Source organism: Telopea speciosissima, chromosome 9 (assembly GCF_018873765.1).
Source record: "Telopea speciosissima isolate NSW1024214 ecotype Mountain lineage chromosome 9, Tspe_v1, whole genome shotgun sequence".
NCBI lineage: Eukaryota > Viridiplantae > Streptophyta > Magnoliopsida > Proteales > Proteaceae > Telopea > Telopea speciosissima.
In genome coordinates, this window is record NC_057924.1 from 17977393 (window position 1) to 17996061 (window position 18669).

Here is an 18669-nt window from a genome sequence, read left to right on the forward strand (position 1 = left end):
CCATTAGGCAAGAGGAGCAACTGGCCACACCTCATATGTTAGTTTATGTTATGCATACATAGCAGATTAAGAATGTAATTCACCCACACACACAAAAAAAAAGCAGTCTCCCGTCATCAATTTTTGATATATAATAGACAATGTATGCTCTATAGAATATCATTTGTTGAATATTTTATAATGTTATATTTTTTGGGGTGAAAAATAGGGATTATCCCATATACTTGGCTCCTATCCAGCACCCTGTCCGGGTTGCACGTGCAGCGCCAGACATAGTAAGGTGTAAAAAGACCGCTTCACCCCTGCCCGAATGCCTTACCCGAGCAGGGGTGAGGCGGTCTTTTCACGCCTCACTGTGTCCGGCACTGCACATGCAGCCCGGGCAGGGTGCTGGACAGGATCCTTTTGGCCCACATACTAGGTGTATGACATGTGGCAGTTTAGTTAGTGCTCCCCTTTTGTGGCACCTTCTGTTTCATTGTAAGTTTCAGTTCTAGCTAGTCTCAGCCATGTGGAACATAACCGTGAGTTAAAGACTCAAATTTACCTTCAAACAGTTCATGCCTATGCCAGTGAGTTTGAAACATGGAAGAAGAAGATATTCAGTACAGCATGCACGAGCTCTGGTAGAAAAAATCTACCATTATAGGTGAAGAAGGAATGAGAGATGGTGAAGAGGGAAAGAGGGCCCGGAAGCAGAGATATTCGGATATTTCCATAACTCATTCAACAAGTAAACAACAGAGGAGGGGGGGGGGGAATGATAATAAAAATAAAATAAAATAAAATAAAAAGAAGCCAGATTTGAGCACCTGGAGTTCCTTGTAGCTGCTTCGATTCCCACGAATTTGACGATCAATCGCTCCAACTATTGTGAAGGAGGCTGAGGGACGGAAGAAGGGACTCAAGGGATAATTATCGTCTATGGTTCCTTGACCGGTGCGGTTCCCTAGTTCCTCTCACAAGAGGGGATGGGTCCCATCCGGGGTAGCTGACCGAACAGTCTACCCATGTGAGGTCCATCCTCCTCTTGTGTGAGGAACTAGGGAACCGCACCGGTCAGGGAACCGTACACAGAAAAAATTCAGGACTCAAGGTAGTGAACGGTGCCCTTAGAACGAAAGAGAATAGAATGAAAATTGAAAAGTTGAAAATTGAAAACAGATTGCCTTAGGGTTGTTTTTTTTGGGGTCTTGTGGCAGTACTTGTCGTATGTGCCCTTAGGGATTTTTTGGTCTTTTGCTTTTAGGCTATATATATATAATATATTATATTATACATTTATAATTAATACAGGGTCAGGTCAAGCTGGGCTAAGCCTGGGGTCTAAACACGAACTTGACCCAACCCTACCAAGGCCAGACTATAACTAAACCCAATCCGGTCCTTCAGGCTGAAAAATCAAGTTTGGGTTTAGGCCAAGCTCAAGGCAGGTTCGGGCTAGCTGGGCTTTATTGACACCTCTAGTATTATCAACTTCATACAATAAGGGACCCTGGATAGATAGTTGAACCTCACTCTACAGATGAAGAAAAAGTTTATAAAAAAACACCTTACATCATTTTCCTTTTAATCAAATAGAGTACATTAAAACAATAAGAAAGAGTTTTTCATGCTACCAGTGTGAGGAGGAATCTCCACGTTGAACCAATGGGTCTCTTGAAAAATATATCATCTATTAAGGAATTCATATATTTAGCATAAAAAAAAATAATAACAATAAAATAATGCATGTGAAAAAGAAAGTTGCTATTTGATAACATGGAGTAATTTTTTCCTCTAAAATAATCAGAATAATTTACTAGGACTACTTCACTGCAGAGACAAGTAAACACTTATAAAATGCCAGACCTCATTTTCGATACTGATGAGCCTTGCTGACTGGCTGACTGGCCAATCTCAGATGGCTTTTGGATCTAAAGCCTGCTGGCTATGGATATTCCCAATGTGTTTATTTTTGGGTTGACCAATCATTAAACCCTAAAAAAATGCTACTCCTCATACAAAAGCCGGCACTGATCAATATTCTTAAAGATTGAGGAATTAATGTCACAAACCACTCTTTTCTTATCTTTGCATTTCTAATCCTTCTCCTGCACCCAACTTCGTTGGAGTTGCCGCAGGGGTTGGCAAGGGAGGGACCTTCAATAGCCGGTAACCTAAGCCCAAGGAGGTTTCGAGTTAAATGACATCCTTATCCGGATCTTGTAAAATCCTAACGTGAGCAATAAATTCTAGTGTATTGATTGTATTCCAGAAGATGAATATTTATATTACAAAGCATCAAATCCCATTGACATAGGGATCGTGAGAAGAAGAAATATACATGAAGAAGGAAAAGAGGAGATACAATTGTATAAGGAAACTTGGAGACAAAGAAGGTAAAAAATATGGGAGACGTGTGTGACTTGGGTACCACCCATTGCACTCGGTAATACTCCCCTTCAAGGTGGAGCGTGAATGTCATGAACTTCCATCTTGGATATTAAAAAATGGAAAGAATCACGACCAAGAGGCTTGGTCAAGACATCCGCGAGTTGCATGTGTGAGGGAACATGAGAGGTGGAGAGGCAGCCCAATTGAATTCGTTCACGGACTACATGGCAATCAATCTCAATGTGCTTTGTGCGGTCGTAGGAGACAATGTTGGCCGCAATGTGGAGGGCAGCCTGACTGTCGCAATAAAGGCGCATAAGAGAGGGGAGAGACATGCCAAGGTCAAAAAGTAAAGCACGTAACCAAACCAACTCACAAGTAGCAGCAGCCATGGAGCGGTATTCGGCCTCGGCAGAGGAGCGAGATACCGTCGGTTGCTTCTTGGATTTTCAAGATAGGGGACTATTCCCCAAAAAAGTGACATACCCGGTGACGGAGCGCCGTGTGGTAGAGCAGGCAGCCCAGTCAGAGTCGCAAAAAGCAACAAGTCGAAGAGAACTAGAGCTCGAAAGGAGAATGCCAGTGCCCGGAGAAGACTTGAGATAATGGAGGATGCAAAGAGCAGCATCCGTGTGAGGCTGCCGAGGTGTATGCATGAACTAGCTCAGAGTGTTGATGGCGTATAAAATGCCCAGGCGGGTGATAGTCAAGTAAATGAAGTGACCAATAAGACGCCGATAAGGAGATGGATCAACCAGAATGTCACCCATATCGGCCTGCAACCGAATATTCTGTTCCATTAAGAAAGGAGACCGGTTTGAAGCCAAAAAGACTAGAATCAGACAAAATGTCCAGCGTATATTTGCATTGACTGAGAAATATACCGGTGGAGCTACGGGCAACCTCAATGCCAAGAAAATAATTGAGACGGCCAAGGTCCTTGAGGCAAAAACGATCATGTAAAAAGGAGACAAGGGCCTGAATTGCCCTTGGATTAGAACCAGCGACGATGATATCATCGACATAAACGAGAACTGCCGTGTAAGAGGTGGTAGAAGACCTGGCAAATAAGGAATAATCCGCCTTAGACTGGCGATAGCCGACATCGAGGAGGACTTGAGTGAGGGTGGAAAACCAATTACGGGAAGCCTGTTTGAGGCCGTACAAAGACTTGTGAAGATTGCAAAAACGAGTCTACCCCTGCTTTGTATACCTAGGGGGAAGACGCATGTAGACATCTTCATGGAGGTCGCCATGAAGGAAGGTGTTGTTGACATCCAATTGATGGAGATGCCAACCACGCACAACAGCGACAGCAAGGAGATTGCGAACAGTGACCAACTTAGCTACAGGAGCAAAGATATCGGTATAGTACTGGCCTTCCTGTTGTGTGTAACCTTTGGCGACCAGACGGGCCTTGTAACGTTCAATATTGCCATCAGCATGATGCTTAATCTTGTAGACCCATTTACAACCAATGGGTTGCTTCCCGGCAAGGAAAGATTGAAGAGACCAGGTTTGATTCTGTTCAAGAGCAAGGAGCTCGGCGTCCATAGCCTTACGCCAGTGGGGGTGCTTACATGCCTTTGTATAGGAATTGGGTTCATGATCAGTAGATAATGCAGCAGTAAATGCAAAATGGGAAGGGGATAAATTGGCATAAGAAATAAAATGATGAAGAGGGTAAGGAGTGTTACCTGGCCAAAGAGGCGCGACAGGACGGGGAACTAACGTGGAGATAGTTGTGCAAACAAAATTAGTAAGCCGGGTAGAGGGGATGTGGGGACGAGTGGAGCATCGTAAAGGGGTTGGGGAAGGTGGGGGTGGTGGTGGCGGTGAGGAGGGCTGCAGTGAAGGGGAAGGGGGGGGAGAAGGAAGGGGTGTGGGTGGGGTAATGGTGGGCCTGGGATCGGTAAGATCCGGGATAGGGAGGGGTAGCACTGTACTTGAAGGGACGGCGGGGATCGTCGCAAAAGGAAAGACAGATTCTTGAAACACGTCATGGGAAACAAAGACTTGGTGGGTGTGGAGGTTATACAAGTGATACCCCTTCTGACCAAAAGGGTAACCTAGAAATATGCAGTGAATAGCACGAGGATCTAATTTGTGGCGACCGGGGTCATGGTTGTGGGCGTAACACAATGAACCAAACATGCAGAGATGGGCATAACAGGGAACCTACTGGAAAAGCAATTAATGAGGGATTCTCCCATCGAGAACGGGGGTGGGGAGACAGTTGATGAGGTGGGTAGCAGTTAAAACACAATCGCCCCAGAACGAAGAGGAAGATGAGCCTGAAAGCGTAAGGCACGAGCAACCTCAAGGAGGTGGTGATGCTTGCGTTTGACGACCCCATTTTGCTGTGGGGTGCCAACGCAAAAATGCTGGTGGAGAATCCTAGAGGTTGATAGAAAATTGCACATGGGTTGTGAAAAAATTCCAGTCCATTATCAGTACGAATAGACTTAATTTTAGATTGAAATTGAGTGTTCACCATATGAGAAAAAGCAGTAAATAATGAGAAAACCTCAGATTTATGGCGCATAAGATATACCCAAACACTACGTGAGTAATCATCAACCAAGGTGAAAAAATAATGTGCACCAGTCAAGGAGGGGGTGCGATAACCACCCCAAATATCACAATGTACTAAAGCAAACGGTTCAGTGCATAGGCGAGTACTCAATGGAGAAGGAAAGCGTGTCTGACGGGATAAATGGCAAACATCACATGGGATGGGGAAAGTAAAATAGTATTATTGGGAGAAATTAAAGAGGACAGACGAGAGAGCCGATCCGAGGATAGGTGCCCAAAGTGCATGTGCCTAGAGGAGAAGAAACACGAACAGCGGGTAGAGCCAATGATGGTGAGGATGATGGCGGCGAAAAATAGTAGTGCCCGTCATGCATTGTTCCCACCCCAATCAGCTTCTTCGTACTCAGGTCCTGAAAAACACAGAAGGGGGGAAAAAATATAACAACACAATTAAGAGAGGATGTGAGTTTGCTAATGGAAATCAAATTATATTGAAAAGAGAGACGTGGAGAACAGGAGACAAAAAAAGATCAAGACCAAAGCGCGTGGCACCCAGGTGAGTGATGGGCAGGGTTTGTCCATTAGGCAAGCGAACAGGGGAAGCCGTGGGGGTAGGGGAAGGGTGTTCTAATCTGGAGAGATCAGAGGTCATGTGGTCCGAAGCTCCACTATCAAGAATCCACATAGGTGAGGACATACCTAAAACAGAGAGGCTAGTCGAAGTACCTACTAGATTGGCACTAGGAAGAGAAGAACCGGTTCCCAAAAGAGTGAGAAGTTGTTGGATCTGAGCAGGCGTAAGGTTTGGAGTGGAGACAGTAGGGGCAGCAGCGGGCGTAATAGCATTGGAGATAGGAGCATCACAGCCTCGAGGGGCCTACTGATTGGAGCGACGTTGGGAACATGGCTGCTGCCCTGGAGGGTAGCCATGAAGTACCCAACAAGTGGAACGATAGTGTCCATGGGCCTTGCAGTGGTCACACCAAGGACGACGCTGGGGAGGACCTGTAGCAGCAGCGGCAGTGGAAGCGCTGGGCTCGGGCGTGGAGCACTGGCCTGGCGTGACGATCATGGCGACAGTGTCAGGAAGTGTCGTAACACAGAGGGCCCACTGTACTATTGTTCTTCTTAAAGAAGGAGATGATAACTGCGATTGACATCGGGAAGGGGCTTGATGGAGAGAATATGGGATTGAATGGCAGCATAGCCATCGGAGAGCCCCATTAAAAATTGATAGACGCGCTCCTGTTGGATAGCAAAGTAGAGGGCGGCCTGGGCGCCACAGGGGCAACTGGGGACAACGATGTAGGTAGTGAGCTCATCCCACAAAAGCTTCAAACTAGTAAAGTAGGCAGCAAGGAAATCTGTCCCTTGTTGAACAGTGAAGATGGATCGCTTAAGATGGAAGATGCGTGGAGCGTTACTGCACGAGAAGCACTCTTCAAGATTTGTCCAGACGGAGGATGTCGGTTCGGCGTATATGACACTATTAGCGAGTGTCGAAGAGAGGACATTTAAAATCCAAGAGAGAACCATGAAGTTGCAGCGAACCCAAACTTGAACGGCGGAAGGAGGATCCGTCGGTTTGGGAAGAGACCCATCCACGAATTGCATCTTATTCTTGGCATAGAGGGCCATGCGCATGGTGTGCCGCCATGTCTGGTAGTTATCTTCATTCAAGGGAGTCAACACGAGGATGGCGCTAGGGTTGTCAGAGGGATGGAGATAATACGGAGAGGTGGAATCAACCGTGCCAAAGGCGACGGAAGAAACGCCACTGACATCGGATTCGTCAAGCATGATGAAGACGAGACCAAGAGAGCACGGTGATGCTGAGAAGAAGAAAGAAAACTGATACCATGTAAAATTCTAACGTGAGGAATAAATTCCAATGTATTGATTGTATTCTAGAAGATAAATATTTATATTACAAAGGACCAAATCCCACTGACATAAGGATCGTGAGAAGAAGAAATATACATGAACAAGGAAAGTAGGAGATACAATCGTATAAGGAAACTTAGAGAAAAAGAAGGAAAAAATATGGGAGACGTGTGTGACTTGCCCATTGCACCCAGTAATACATCTAGACGAAGACATCCTTATACACATCTAGTCTAGAATCCCCAGCACCCTATAAATAAACATTAAGATGATGGAGTGCCTCCGCAGCAGATAGGGGTGTTAACAGGTCGGGTTCGGTCGGGTCTCACCAATTTTGCAGGTTGCACTGTGTCCAACCCGTTAAAGTATTTAGGCCGGGCTCGGTAGGTTTCAAACTCTAAACGGTGCATTAAAATCGGGCCTTAATCGTGTTGTGAGTCTGTTTAACTCTAGTCGGTTTTTAAATGGGCTCTATACGGTGCAACCCTAAAATATGCACATCAATCCAAGCAAGCCATTTAGGTTCAATTTGGTCCATAATTTATCATTTCTCTAACACAATGCTAGTCGCTTACACCCTTAACATGCACCTAAAGAACCAACTGCACCCTCTTTTTTAACCAACTAAGTCATCTTCTGACTAAGTTCATTTGTAACATTGAGCAATCTGACTCAGAAAATCAGGGTAATGTTGCAGTGGGAAAGCCAAACATTCTTAAAGTTTCATAATTGTTCGGACCTTAACCAGGTGGGCTAGGTCGGGCTTGTAATTGGTCAGTCCTATCAGGCGCCCGACGAACTAGAACCCCACACCAGAAATGACCAATTATTAAATGTTTTTGAGCTTAAGCTCAACACATTTAATATTTGGTTTGATTTGGGCCGGGCTATAACCGGATGGGCTCGATTGAGCCTACCGGGTTGGGCCTGGAATAGACACCCCAAGTCGCATATATAACAACAACATGAAGTGGCGGAGCACAGACGATCAGTTAAGACAGGAGGCCAAGGATAAAGAAGAGTAGAAAAGAGAAAGATAAAAAGGAAGCGAGAATTCAAAAATTAAATAATGGATCTTCTGGGGACGATAATAAGGAAAATCACCCTTTATTGGTGGACCTTTAGAGACGGTAACTTATAATCAACTCTAAAGCATATAATTGAATAGATAAAACAATCTTAAATATGTCTTTATTGCTCCCTTTTCTTGTGACATGTTAAATTTAAGACCAGTCTAAGTTTGCAAAGTGGCAAAATAAAAAATAAAATAAAATTTTTTTTTTTTTTAAATTTAAAAAATGGGTGCACCGGACTACAATATGAGTGCATGGACATTCATGAGATAGTATCTTATATTTAACATTACATTCCAATTCACATCACATCTCCTATATATCCATTGGTCAGAATTATCACTATCATATTTCACATGATAAAAATATAAGAAGTGATTATATTATAATCATAGAGGTTGGGCCGTGGTGGAACGGTAAAGGTTGCTCCATTGTGATCAAGTGGTAACGGGTTCAAGTCTTGATCGGACTATAATTATGCATTGAATTTCTATTTAATTATTGGTTCCAATTTAATATCTTTAGTTAATTAATTCTATTTTGCTATGTAATTATGATTGCAGATTGTTATAGGGTCTTACGCATAAAAGATGCTGAATGGAAGGATTTGATGCAATCTAGGCACCGGTCTACCCATGGATCGACTCACACGTGATCAAGGGCGAGATGGAAAGAAGTTTCATTGAAGACCCAAGGGCATTGAAGATATTTTACCTAAAATTAGAAGTATGACCAAGAAATTGGGCAACAAAGGAAAATCAAGCATAAAGGCATAACCATAATTTCAAAAAATTGAGAAATTTTCAGAAGATATCTGATTATGGGCTTATATTGTCCGGAACATTAATTGGAGCAACTTTAATTTTCGGATTGGATCCATCCGGGGCCAGGATGGAGAGATATTTTCAAAAAGAAGATTTTGACCAAATTTAAAATTTAACTTGATTTTTAGATTTAAATAAATAGATTAAATTTTCTCACCTTCTCTAATTCTGTCTCTCTCTTCCCTATCACTTTCTCACACGGTTCCCATCTTTCCTTAAATACCTCCCACTTATCTCTCCTCGGATTTTTTTCTTCTAAGGTTCCCTCACCCATACAATTGTGAGGTTCTCTTTAGGGATGTTCGACATGTGTCAGAGAGAAATCCAAGGGTTAACTTTTTAAATATAGTTAACGTTGGTGGTTTCCAATGAACGTGTGACTCTCTCTCTCTCCTCTCTCCACTCTTTCCTCACAACCGTTGGATTTCTCTCTGACACGTGTCAAACATCCCTAAAGAGAACCTTACAACCGTATGGGTGAGGGAACCTTAGAGGAAAAAAATTGATCTCGCCAATCCCCCCTCTTCCACGATTCTCTCTCTCCCATCTCCTAAATCCTTCTCCCTAAAATCCCATTGGCCCTCTAAAACTCTCTTTTTCTCTTTCCTAAAACCCCTCCACGTTTTCATCTCTTTTTCCCCAAATCCCTCTAAACTCTCCATGGTTTTCCATCTTCCTAAAATCCTAACTCCTCTAAAATCTCTTTGGATATATTCTTTTTTTATTTTTTTATTATCTCTTTCTAGCATTCATGATCTAGCATGGCAGCCCTTCCATCTTCCACCATTATTCTTCTCTTCTCAATCCCTTTCTTCTTCTTGGATGTTTTATCTTGGGGAGCAACCTTGCTCTTACGTGGTAGCAACCTCGTCTTCACTGCACAGCAGCCCTATCATGAACCAGCAGCTTCATCCACCTTTGAAGCCGCTCCAACTCTCTATCTGCGTATCACATTCCATGGAAGATCACTATTGCTACCCCCCGTCGATCCGCACCATGAGCGGCTAAGTCTCCTTTCTATCCTTAGGTTTAGATGTAATTTTGGTTTATTATTATTAGATTTCTGATTGTAAAGCATACTTGATTGTTTGACGTTAAAGACCCCTTCCCTTGTGGATGATTTTTAATAGTTAAATTAGTTTAAAATATATGTCTCTGTGATTCACTTGTTCTATTCAAACAATGGTTTTTCTGTATGTGATCTTTGGTAAACACCGATGATAGCCTTTAACCAATCAATCTAAGCGTGTTAAGCGAAAGCAATAGACGATAATTCTTGACAGGATAAGTTATACTTAGGGTAGCCTGGAATCATATTTCTTTTTGTAGTTGCATTGGAACTTATAGTTTTAGCAAATCGAAGTATGCGCCAGAGATTAGGTAATAATGCCAAAACGGATTCAAAACCTAAGGATAGTTTCTTTTCATTAATTCACTTATTTGTTAATTAGTTTTTACTTGGTTTTAATTTAGTTTTGAATTTTGCAAATTTGATTTTCAAAACAAAATTCACATCAATTTTAATAAAGTTAGCCTTTCAGTTCCCCGTGGATTCAATCCCTATTTACCATTATTCTAATTAGTTTAATTAGGATTTTTTTTATCTCTTAACGACACAATCAAATTTTGACGCCGTTGTTGGGGAACCAAAGCACGGTTTGCTAAGATTGATTTAGTTGTTTCTTTTTCTATTTTGTTTTTGTTTTAATTTCAGGAAGAAAAAAAAATGAAATACAATCAGAATTTTTCTTTTTAATTTCAACCTTATTTTAGTTCAGCTTAAGTTGATTTTATTTTGTTTTGTAGGCAGTCCAGTTTGCAGAGCAAGGACGAGTGCGCCATTTTTAGCCCAACTTGTTGAACTTGCATTCACCCGCCCTTGCACATTTTTTTCTTCCATTCTTTTATTTTGATCTCATCATTGTTAAAACAAAATTTTATTCCCCTTTCCCCTTAAGATCATAAATGTAATTTTTTTTCTATTGATTATTCGTTCTTGGATGCGGTAAAGTTCAAGTGAGGATCGATCTTCATTGGAGCTAGGCATTTCAGGTATATACCCTATCTCTTCTATTTGATTTGCTTAGCTTAATTTTATGATGTCTTCCCATCTTGGTTGTGAGTCTTTTGGTCGTTAGTTTTTTTTTTTTTAGTTTTTAGTTTAGTAGATGCTTGGTTGTCGTTTCTGTCATCCTACATTGACCGATTTAGACCTTGAAATTGATAGAACTTTGCATTTAATTTGAAAAAATAAAAGAATAGGAAAGAACAAACCAAACCAACGCGCATTAAGTGAACACTTCACGCCCTCGACCTATACGTCGACTTCATGCATTAGGGTTCCTACTGTTCAGGCAACCCAATATGAGATTAAGTCCAATGTTATTCAAATGTTCCCATCTTTTTATGGACTTAACAATGAGGAACCCTACAAACATCTAGATGAATTTTTAGAGATATGCTCAATTGTTAAAATCCAGAATTTTTCTGAAGATGCTCTGAGGTTGATTTTGTTCCCATTTTCCCTCAAGGATAAAGCCAAACAATGGCTCAATTCCTTGGATCTTATAGTGATCACTACTTGGTCGCAGATGCAACAAGAGTTTCTGAAAAAATATTTCCCCATAGGTCAGACCAATCAGATTAGGCGAGCCATCGCTTGCTTTTTACAAATTGATGGTGAGCAATTTCATGAGACCTGGGAAAGACTTAAGGACCTGATTAGAAAGTGTCCCCATCATGTTGTACCTAAGTGGCAGTTAGTTCAATGCTTTTATGATGGACTGACTGATAGACATAGATAGATGGTGGATGCTTCTTGTGGAGGTATATTCATGCATAAGAGTGAGAATGAGGCTTGGCAATTGTTTGAGACCCTTAGTGAGAATTCATTGCATCATGTGTCGGCCTCTAGGACTGAAATTCCCATGACTGGACCCCAAAGAAAAGGTGGCCTCTATGAGGTAGGTCAATCATATCTGTGGCCATAAACATCAAAGTGAACATACTCTCAGAAGTTAGATCGTTTGTTATCTATAGGGCAGATTCCTAGGCCAACAAATTCTCCTCAAACTTTTTAGGAAGTATGCACTCTTTGTGCCAATCCTTCTCATTATATGAGTGAGTGCCCTCAAGTGGTGCAATTCCCTGAATATGTTCAAGAACATGCACAAACTGCCCAGAGTTTCTCCAAATCGGGTAATGACCCATACTCCCAGACCTATAACCTTGGCTGGAGGAACCACCCCAATTTTGGATGGAAACAACCCAATAGTTTCCAAAATCCACCATATAGGTAGAAATTTTCCAATAAGCAGATTGCCTATAGAGATGTGCAACAACCACCTCCTCCACCGCCTATGAGTTCATCATTAGACACTCAGCTCTTACACTCCCATACTCAATCTCTCACTAAGTTAAAAACTCGGTTGGATCAATTAGCTGATGCCATAAGTAGGAGAGAAGAAGGTCAACTACCAAGTCAAGTGGTAGGAAATCCTAATAGCCAGCCTAGTAATGAAGTTTTTCATGAACAAGCTAAGACAGTCATGACTTTAAGGAGTGGTCGAGTATTGGGAACCCCTGAGTAGAGTTCCCCTATAGAGAATTCTGAGAAAGAGGTGAGTCCAGAACCCAGTCCTAAAGCTTTCCAAGCTTCTAAGGACCATGAGATTGAATAGGTTGCGGAGGGCAACAACCCTGATGTTTACATGCCTAGAGCCCCTTTTCCCTCTTGTTTAGAATCTCCATCTTCTTCTACATTTGGCAAGAAGGGTGCAAGAATGGAAGAGATGATGGAATTGTTCAAACAAGTCTAGATCAACCTCCCCCTCCTAGATGCCATCAAGCAAGTTCCAGTTTATGCTAAGTTCTTGAAAGACTTATGCACTCAAAAGCGTAAGTTGAAGACCCACATTCATAAGACTATCCATCTTACTGAGCAGGTTAGTGTAGTCCTGTCTAATCAACTCCCCCTAAGCTTAAAGATCCAGGAGCCCCTCTTATATCTTGCATCATTAGCAACCTTGCCATTGAACGAACGCTTCTTGATCTAGGGGCGAGTGTTAATATTTTACCTAGCTCAGTTTATGATCATTTTGGGTTTAAAGAATTGAAGCCTACATAGGTTATTCTCCAACTTGTTGACCGTTCCATTAAAGTGCCTATAGGTTTCATTGAGGATGTGTTGGTTAAAGTAGATGAGCTCTATTTTTCTATGGATTTCCAAGTCCTTGACATGGAAACACAAACTAATGGAAAACCACAGTCAATTATTTTAGGACGTCCATTCTTGGCTACTGCCAATGCTTGCATTAACTGTAGATCAAGTGCAATGGATATTTCCTTTGGTAATAAAAAGCTCCAATTGAACATCTTTAATGCTTCTTTAGGGCCCCAACATGAGGAAGAGTGTTTCTCCGTTGATGTTATAGATGAGGTAGTAGTAGAGTTTGTTGGGAGTGACCCAAAATGCCCTACCCAGATCCTGGCTCGGGAGGGAGCGATGTGCGCCAATTGGTGTGCAATAAAGAATTAAAGTTGCACATTCCCTCACAAGGCGTCTTTTGGGGGATTGGCAAGCGCTTAATCCTACAATTGGTATCAAAGCAGGTGGTCACGAGTTCGAGTCTCCCCGGTGCCATGGGTGCTCTATTATTGGGTGTGCATTTGGGGGGAGATTATTGAGAATGACCCAAAATGCCCGACTCAGACGGGAGCGATGCGTGCTGGTTGGTGTGCAATAAGGAATTAAAGTTGCACATTCCCTCACAAGGCGTCTTTTGGGGAATTGGCAAGCGCTTAATCCTACAGAGTGCACACCGATAATGTTAGCAGATGTCCCATTACAGCAGTGTCTGACCTTCTCTAGAGGTGATGATTTTGATATTGATGCGTATACTGCTGAAGTCAATGTATTATTAGATGCCCTTACTCCTCCGGACCGTCCTTCGTGGACTGTTAAGTATGAGTCACTTCCTCCCTTGGCTAAGAAGCCATCATTGAGTTCTATTGAGTCCCCACCGGTGTTGGAATTGAAACCATTGCCTGATTCATTGAAATATGCTTTCTTGGGATCAAATGAGACGCTACCTGTCATCATTGTTTCCAACTTTACATCTGATCAAGAAAGCAAACTGTTGGGTGTTCTCAACGAATATAAGGCTACCATCGGGTGGTCCATGGCTGATTTAAAAGGTATTAGCCCATCGATTTGTATGCACTATATCTACTGTGATGATGGGGCTAAACCTTTCGGGGATGCGCAAAGGAGATTGAATCCTAACATGCGCGAAGTTATTAAGAAAGAGGCGGTGAAATGGATAGATGTAGGCATTATTTATCCCATCTCTGACGACAAGTGGGTGAGTCCCACTCAAGTTCTGCCTAAGAAATTAGGCATCACTGTCGTTGAGAACGACCAGGGTGACAAGGTCCCTACTCGTACAACCACAGGTTGGCAGGTATGCATTGATTATAGGAAAGTGAACAATGTCACCCGTAAGGATCACTTCCCTCTCCCTTTCATAGACCAAATACTTGAGAAATTAGTAGGCCAAAGCCATTACTGTTTCCTAGATGGCTATTCAGGTCATAATCAGGTGTCTGTATGCCTAGAAGACCAAGAGAAAACCACTTTCACTTGCCCCTATGGTACAATCGCTTTTAGGCGGATGCCTTCTGGTTTGTGAAATGTACCTGCCACCTTCCAGAGATGCATGATGTCTATCTTTTTTGACATGGTGGGGAAGTTTCTCCAAGTCTTCATTGATGATTTCTCTGTATTTGGCTCCTCCTTTGATGATTGTCTCTCCAAGTTGACTAGAGTTTTGAAACGTTGCATGGAGACAAATCTGATTTTGAGTTGGGAGAAGAGCCATTTCATGATTCAACAAGGGATTGTGCTTAGTCACATTGTGTCTTAACGTGGGATAGAGGTTGATAAGGCTAAAGTTGATTTGATTGCCAACCTCCCACCCCCCACTTCTGTTCGGCATGTCTGTTCCTTTCTAGGCCATACTGGCTTTTATAGGCGGTTCATTAAAGACTTCCCATATATCCAGACTCTTGTGCAATCTGCTTGCCAAGGATGCACATTTTGTCTTTGATGGTGCCTTCCTCCAAGCCTTCAATACCCTTAGAGCTTCATTGTCTACAACACCCATAATTCAACCCCTGGATTAGATGCTACCATTTGATATTATGTGTGATGCATCTGACTATACGGTTGGAGCTGTGTTAGGACAGAGAGTCGACAAAAGACCCATTGTCATATATTATGCTAGCAGGACAAACTCAGAACCCCAATTGAATTAGACTACCACTGAGAAAGAGCTGCTAGTTATAGTGTTTGCTCTCGATAAATTCCAATCTTATCTCTTAGGATCCAAGGTTGTGGTGTATTCTGATCATGCAGCTATTAGGCATTTACTTGTCAAGAAAGACACCAAACCTAGATTGATTAGAGGGATTCTTCTGCTGTAAGAGTTTGATTTAGAGATACGGGACAATAAAGATTCCAAAAATGTGGTGGCAGATCATCTGTCTAGGATCTTAGTTGAGTTTCCCTCCTCCATTGAGTTGGTTAGAGAATCCTTCCTTGATGAGCAATTGTTTGTGGTTTCTCATACTCGCTCTCCTTGATTTACACATATTGTGAATTATTTAGTTGTTGGGAAGATACCTGCTGGTTGGTCTAAGCAAGAGAAAGACCTCTTATTCTCATAGCTTAAGTTCTATTATTGGGAGGATCCCGAGTTGTTCAGATATTGTCCTGACCAGGTTGTCCGTCGCTGTGTCCTAGAGAGTGAGTTTACTAGTATCCTTACCTTTTGTCACACTCTTGCATGTGGAGGGCATTTTAGTGGCAAAAAACTGCTACCAAGGTTTTACAGAGTAGTTTCTTTTGACCTATTAACTTTAGAGATGCCCATGAGTTTTGTCGCAATTTTGTCTAGTGTCAGAAAGTCAAAAATATGTCTCGTAGAGACATGAAGCCCCTTAATCCTATTTTGGTTGTTGAGATCTTTGATGTGAGAGGTATAGATTTCATGGGACCTTTTCCTTCGTCTTTCGGCTTTGAGTATATTTTGGTTGTGGTAGACTATGTGTCTAAGTGGGTTGAGGCCTTACCCACTAGAACCAATGATCACAAGGTAGTGGTTAAGTTTGTACAGTGCCATATTTTCAATCGCTTTGGATTTCCAAATGCCATCATTAGTGATGGAGGCTCCCATTGTAAGCACTGGATTTTTGGGGCTTTACTACAGAAGTATTCTATTACTCATAAGGTTACCACACGCCTTATCGACCGCAGACCAGTGGTCAAGTAGAGGTGTCCAATAGGGAGATCAAGCGCATTCTTGAGAAAACGGTTAGGCCAGATAGGAAAAATTGGTCGTTGAGACTCGATGACGCATTGTGGGCCTACCATACTGCTTATAAGACTCCCATTGGCATGTCCCCATACCTGTTGGACTTTGGGAAAGCTTGTCACTTACTTGTCGAGTTGGAACACCGTGCTTTGTGGGCCATTAAACTGTTTAATTTTGATATGGTCAAAGTTGGTTCCACCCGTCGTCTTCAACTCTTAGAGTTGGAAGAGATGCATAATGATGCGTATGAGAGCGCACATATTTATAAGGCTAGGGCAAAGGCTTTTCATGATAAACATATTGTCTGTAAGTCTTTTGAGGTTAACCAGAAAGTCTGGTTTTTCAATTCCAACTTATGCCTCTTTCCTGGTAAGCTTCGTTCTCGTTGAGATGGCCCCTTGTGATCATTAAAGTGTCACCCCATGGTGCTATTACCATTCAAAATCCTAAAGCAGGGCACTCTTTTCAGGTTAATGGGTAGCGTCGGAAGCCCTATATGGATGGTATTACAGATAAGTAGGTTATTGAGTCTTGAACTCTTGATTGACCCAAGTTATGAGTTTTCTTGAGTTCCCACTCTTTGTCTGGCTGAAAATAGTAAACTTAGCGTTTGTGGGAGGCAACCCACCATTTTACTTCTATTTTTGTTTTTCTTAGCTTTTCAGGTAGACAGTAGATAGCCATGGTAGGTTTAGGTTGATGGTCATAGTGCTCCACTTCACAGGGTTGTGTTGCTCCTTCCCTTTGTTTTTATTTGTTTCCCATTGTTTTATATTGCCATATTCTTTTGCATGCCATTGGGGACAATGTCATTTAGGTTGGAGAGGGACAACAATGAGAACAACTTTGAATTTTGCGAATTCATGCTGAAAATTTTTCAATCTAGAGCATTCAATGTCGTTATCAGGAGTTATAGCAGGTGATTCTAGAGTTTGTTACTGTTTTTACCGGTTATTTAAACTTAGAACATTATTTCTCTTCCATGTTGGTTACATTTTAGCTTGAGATATGGATTTTCATCTTTAGTGAATGTTTATGATGATTCATGTGTAACTATGCAAGCCCGTGGTTGAGAATTTTCCAAAATCATGCATTTATGAGTTCCTCCTTAGTAACCAGACCTCTTTGTCACAAGCATTGAGTTTCGCATCAAACAATTGGAATGTCTATAAAAAAATTTTAAAAAAATTAAAAAAACTTCATACTCAGTAACCGGGTCTCTTTGTCACAAACATTGAGCTTCGCGTAAAATGGTTAGAAAGTTTTAAAAAAAAAAGTTTGACTCTTTAATCTAGTCTTGACTTTTAGCCTATTTGGGTTGAGTAAGTAAGTTTGAGGGGTAGTTTTACACCTAATTCCTTAAAGCCCTCTGGCTTGAGAGTAATTGACCCAAAGCTCGTTATATGATCCATCTAGAAAGCTTAAGGGGTCAGGACATTGCACTGATTGAAGAAGTTAAAAAAAAGTAAAAACAAAAAAAACAAAAAATATAATAGAAAATAAAGCATGATAATGAATAGGGGGCTTGTGTAACACTTGGACATTATGACATAGCTTAAGATGAGTGATTTTGAATGCATGAGTAGGATTTGGCTAACTTGGAAGAGTTTCTTGTTCTTTATTTAGATTTCTGTTGGATTTTATTGACATGCTTAAGGGTCCTTGCAATTGATTCATTGATGATGATTTTACTTGCTTCTAAGTGGTTAAATTAAGCTGAAGGAGTGATAAGTAGAGTAGTTTTTGTTTTCTTTCACTCGAGGACGAGTAAAAGTGCAAGTTGGGGAGTGTGATCGGGCTGTAATTATACATTAAATTTCTGTTTAATTGTTGGTTCCAATTTAATATCTTTGGTTTAATTAATAACATTTTGCTATGTAATTGTGATTGTAAGGTGTTACAGGGTCATGCGCATAAAAGATGCTGAATGGAAGGATTTGATGCAATCTAGGCACCGATCTATCCATGGATCGACTCACATGTGATCAAGGGCGAGATAGGAAGAAGTTTCATTGAAGACCCAAGGGTATTGAAGATATTTCACTTTAAATTAAAAGTATGACCAAGAAATTGGGCAACAAAGGAAAATTAAGCACAAAGGCATAACCATAATTTCAAAAAATTAGAAAATTTTCAGAAGATATCCGATTATGGGCTCATATTGTCTAAAACATTGATTGGAGCAACTTTAATTCTCAGATTGGGTCCATCTGGGAACAGGATGGAAAGATATTTTCAAAAAGAGAATTTTGACCAAATTTAAAATTTAAGTTGATTTTTAGATTTAAATAAATTCTCTAATTATATCTCTCTTCCCTATCACTTTCTCACACGGTTCCTATCTTTCCTTAAATACCTCCCACTTATCTCTCCAATCCCCACTCTCCCACGATTCTCTCTCTCCCATCTTCTAAATCCTTCTCCCTAAAATCCCATTGGCTCTCTAAAACTCTCTTTTTCTCTTTCCTAAAACCCCTCCACGTTTTCTTCTCTTTTTCCCCAAAATCCCTCTAATCTCTCCACGGTTTCCCATCTTCCTAAAATCCCAACTCCTCTATAATCTCTTTGGATATGTTCTTTTTTTATTTTTTTATTATCTCTCTC

The 18669-nt window shown here is 41.4% G+C and overlaps 1 non-coding gene across 1 annotated transcript; it reads right to left on the reverse strand.

The window, feature by feature from the left end:
* Positions 1–11332: 11332 nt before the first annotated feature.
* On the reverse strand, positions 11333–11438 carry LOC122641212. Its single transcript, XR_006329860.1, has one exon. It is a non-coding gene; the product is annotated as a small nucleolar RNA R71 (small nucleolar RNA).
* Between the last annotated feature and the right edge of the window lie 7231 nt (positions 11439–18669).